This window comes from Gallus gallus, chromosome 13, assembly GCF_016699485.2.
Source record: "Gallus gallus isolate bGalGal1 chromosome 13, bGalGal1.mat.broiler.GRCg7b, whole genome shotgun sequence".
Classification (NCBI taxonomy): domain Eukaryota; kingdom Metazoa; phylum Chordata; class Aves; order Galliformes; family Phasianidae; genus Gallus; species Gallus gallus.
The window spans coordinates 16,637,348-16,642,352 of NC_052544.1; positions in this window are offsets into that span (position 1 = coordinate 16,637,348).

Here is a 5,005-nt window from a genome sequence, read left to right on the forward strand (position 1 = left end):
TACATGTTAGTCGGGGCCATTTTTGCTCTTCCTGATGACTGGTACTAATGGGGAACCCTACAAATTTGTGAAGAGGTCACTGACACAGACTTGGCTGCATGTAGTATGGGCACAAACAACATGTTGTTTGTCCTCATTGTCCCCTCCCAGAACAAATATAAAAGCTCTGCAGCATAATGAGGGACATTCATTTTCCATTCCAGTTCCAAGATTTACTTCACTAATTTATAAGGCAAATCATTAAGCACCTCTTGCCCTCATGCTGAGCTCAGCTTGTCACTGACTGCAGTGTCTTTATATTTGTGTACTGCCAGGAAAACAGCATGTCACAGCCAGGGACTGGTTTTCATCTCCAGCAGAAAGAGCTGTGGCCAATGCAGTGCTTCCCCTTCTCTACCTCCTTTCTCACTTCCCTGCCTGAGGAACAGCTGAGGAAACCCCTCAGCATCTGGCAGGGCACGACACAACGGCTGCAGTCACAGCACTGAGCAGCAGTGATGGGTGTGCAGCCCAGGATCCAGCCACTGCTGAGCACTGTGGCAGCCACTCACTCCTGGTCCTTGGGCAGTTGGTTACCAGAAGGGCTACAGCAGGAGATGCTGTAACAGGAAGAATTCTTTTCCTCCTGCCCTTCCTTCCCCCCTCCACCACCATTCCCCTCACCTTGAAACTCCCCAGACGAGGTAGGAGACCTCACTATTGAGGAGCCACAGAGCTTTCATTTTCACTGAGCACAACGCAGCACCCAAACGCACAACACTTGACAAAAGCTCTGACTGCTGGGCACACCAGACCTTTGCTGCTCTGCACAGACACCACGGCCAGCAAGCATCTGCCCCGTAAATACCACGGTTAAAGAGTAGAGTACAAGGAAGACAAACTGTGGCACTGAAATCCCTGGTCATTCAGGTGAGGTGGCTGCATGCTGTGTGTGCGCATGGCACTGCGCTCCCTCCAAACAGCAACACTGCTGGCGGTGTCTCCTGTGGGACACAGAGGAGCTCAGCACAGCCACAGAGATAACACCATCCCAGCAGCACCCTGCAGCATGAGCAGACTGCTGACCGTGTTTTCTCCTGTGTTTTCCTCCACCCGTTTCCTGTGGCCGCAGCGGAGCAAAGCAGGGCAGCTGAGCGCAGGGCTCTCCAAGCAGCTCTGCCCATCCAAGGAACCACACAACCCCTCTGTGCTGCTGTCAGCTCGTGCTGTGACACCAGGCAGCACTTACCTCATGGTGCCGGAGCTGCAGGAGCTGCCATGGGGCTGGGGATGCCATAAGGGATCCCTCCGCATGGGGATTCTTCTCCAGGTGCTGTGGGATGTTCTTGCATGACGGGCTGAAGGCCCTTTGCAGACACCTGGCTGCTCACCCACATCTTCAGAAGTGCCTTTTATTCTCCAGAAGAAGACTACCAGCTCAGCTCCCGTTTTCTCTCCCCGGAGGTGTCAGTGAGATGACTCAGCTCCACAGCTCATGTGGCATTTTAGAATTTCATAAAACCTTTAATGCCTCTGGCTGTTTAACGGTGAAATTCATAAGCTGCTTCTTGAGTGCATTTTGTTAAACCCAGAGGTTACATGATTCCTACTGCCTGATGACTCTGTAATGTACCTGCGGGCTCCCTCAGGGTGCAGCAGATGAGCTTCACAATGCTGCTCTGAACTTATATTTAAGGTTTTATTCAAATGGTTGCCATGAATTCCCAATGCAGAGAGAACATTCTTCTATTTATTAAAGGCAGCTCTCACCAGCACCAAATACATCTTTAGCAGAGCACATTTGCATCAACCTCAGCACCCCTCCCTTCCTTAATTAGATCCGCAGGCACAAGGGCCACAGCACAACGCCCCTGTGAAGAAAATGAGGCTCAGGCTAAGAAAAAGGTTTTAAAAAAGCTTTCAATTTAGTGCCTGAGAAGCTGAAGCAGCAGCTCCCGATCCAGCAGTGACTCCCACACATTGCAGTGGGCGTTAAATCAAATCCTAAGTGAGCCACTACTTCTAAAATCCCCACGGCTGCTGCCAAGGCGCTGTCACACGGGCAGAATGCATGTTCTTCCTCTGGCCATTTGCTCTCACCCACACCTGCAATATTTGCTCATCACTCTGGCTCCAGGCAATACAAGTTGTCTTTTTATCCTGAAATCAGGCCCACTCTCTTTTGCTGAGCAGAACATAAGCTACTGCAGTTTCTTCCCCACGCCTCTTGTGCACGGATGGCCAAATGACTTAGGATACAATTAGCAGGCCCTGTTAGCAGCCTGCACCATCAAGGAGAAGATCGAGGCTCTCGTGTTTTGCATGTTTCACCCCCTTCCTTCCCCTAGGCAGTTATTCTGCATTCACCTGGACTTAGCTGTAACTAATTCATACAGATGCTCCCGCAGGTTTCAGGTCACTGTCCTCTCCCAGGGAGTGGTCAGATTACCTCCAGCACCAGGCTGTGGGCTGCAACGTGAGGCTTTGCTGCCTCGGAGACCCCAGAAGCAGGGAGCTGCTGGGCTCCTTCTGTCCCCCCAGGACACACATGCAGCTCTGGCTTTCTGCTCACCCAAGGGCTCAGCAGCCCCATGCTAACAGCTGTCCAGGGGGTCTGTGCAGCAGCTGGGAGGAGATCAGAGCATCAGTGCTTCCATGGCCTCACTCAGGTTGGCTCTGTGTCACTGATGGAGTAGTCTGTGGCCATCTTAGCTTCTGTGCTACAGAGAGGGAATGAAGGAAAGAAACCCAGAGACCTGAGCTCAGCTGCTGAGACCAGTGGCCTGATGCTGTGCTCCATCCCAGCAGCTAAGAATAAGCAACACTGGCCTCCCGAGAGGGGGCTCATACCCAGCACCTCAGTGCCATTCCCCACTGCCAGAAGGAGATGCAATGGCATTGCCCAACCAAAGCATCCCTTTCTCTTGCAGATGACAGAGAAGGTTGTGAGCCACCACAGTCTGACCATTATCCAAAGTACACAGGGCTGCCCCTATGCATTAAGAGAGATGCTCTGTGAAGCTCTTAAACTAGGATCAGATTAAATCATTATTTGTATTGGTACATCAGACAGTGATTTTAAAAGCCAACATCTCTGTATGCAGATGTGCCAGGAATGCTGCCCATGATATACCCCCAGGACCAGCAGCTGCCTGGGGCCAAGCCAGCAGCAACGAGCCAATTACAAATGATCAGCATCACAATCGAGACCCGCCTGCTATTCAGACAAACATCTTCTGCATGACACAAAAGACCAAAAAGGCAAGAGAAACCAGGCTGTGTGGGCCCATCCTTTCCCTTCGAGGCAAGCATTAGCTTCAGGTTATTTCCATCCACTTCCTTTAGCTCAACCAGCAAAAGAACCACATGTTTCTAATTGGTCTCCTAGGAGAGACTGCAGATTTTGCAGCAGCGGCAGCTGGCACTGATATATTGCCCCCATTCTTCACCCACCTCCAAGACTTCAAAATCTGATCTAATCTAATGAGGTAAACTGGGGTAAAGCAGCCATTCAGTGAAGCAGCACGGTCACTGCGTGCTGGAGTCCTGTGCCCAGCAGAACGGAGGATTCGGCATTAAACACAATCTGTTTTGTTCAGACCAAGGAACAAAATGTTAACATCCACGAAGCTTCTCTTTGCTATACACACCATCCACCTGCACACACTATTACAACTACATTTACTGATATTTGGTACAGAACAGACTTGTGAGGTGAACCCTTCCCAGCCTCCTGCAGGGCACACCACGCCACGCTGTTTCTCTGGAAACACGAGCAGGGCTCCCAGGGCTCCCAATACTCCTGCATAAATATGCAAACTGAGGTCCCGCAGCCATAGAACAAATGCTTGTTTGTCAGAGCCTGGAAAGCACCTAATGCTGCACTCACCGAAAATGAAGACAGAGCAGCTGCAACCTGCACTGCCTGCAGTGCTGCTTCCAGGTGAGCTGTGGGCAGGTGCAGCACATGGAACCACTCCGGGTGCCCTCCTGCAGCTGTGAGGGCTGCCACGTTACCTTCAGCGAGCTTGGCTTGTACAGAACACACAATGGTCATCCTTCTGGACAGTGTTACTTCTTGAGTTCATTCATGTTGCCCAGTGGGTATACCCAAATGGAAAATGGGATCTGATGTAAAACTAAAACCATTAGTTCAAACCCAGGTCGATGCTCCATTCTGGGTGGTTATGAGTTATTTAAAGCTTGTGCAAGCCCAGGGGATGTTGATGCCCCCAGACAGAGCGGAATGGCCACAGGCAGCAGCAGAGCAGTCAGCACAGGCACAGGCAGTAAAAGATCTCTGGGTAATGCCCAGCACCACGGAACAACAGAGATCAGTTTTGCCAGGGACGTGATCCCCAGAGTGATACGCAGCCACCTTATTCGTGACCTCGGCACACAGCTCAGCCCAAATATTCCTCTCATTGAATCTTTAAAGGAAAACAATCATCCATATAATAAATATGGCTACATCACTGGTTTGGCTCAGCACACAACATCAGTTTGAAAGATTTTTGCCAAGGGATTCGTACAAAACTCAAGAAATTAAATTATTTCCTTCACCTTCTCCATGTAAGTTTTCCCACAGCAGAGCTTTTTGCCCACGTTCAGCACTTCTTGTGCACGCTGACAATTGGAAACTACTTAAAACCAGACCCAGAAAGTGCTGTGTGAAAAATAAACACTTCAGGAGCATCGTGAGGACTCTGCAAACACGGCATGCAGGAATGAGTTCAGAGGTTATCGCTGTGAGAAGTGTCCATTTCAGCTGGTTTCATCTGATCAGCACCCGCCTGGACCACGTGGAGCCAGGAGATGTGCAGATGGCAGCTGCTGGGAAAGAAAATGATCGTGCTCTTCCATTGCACTGTATTTCTGCTCTGTTGTATATATGTGTGTAAGCAGCAGGAGTGAGTGCAAGAGTTACACTGAAACGATCCATAGCAATCCCTATGGCTTTGATCGGTCTCCAAATTGGAACACCCACATCTTTTTTCATTTCAAACACTCAACGCACCTGCAGAAG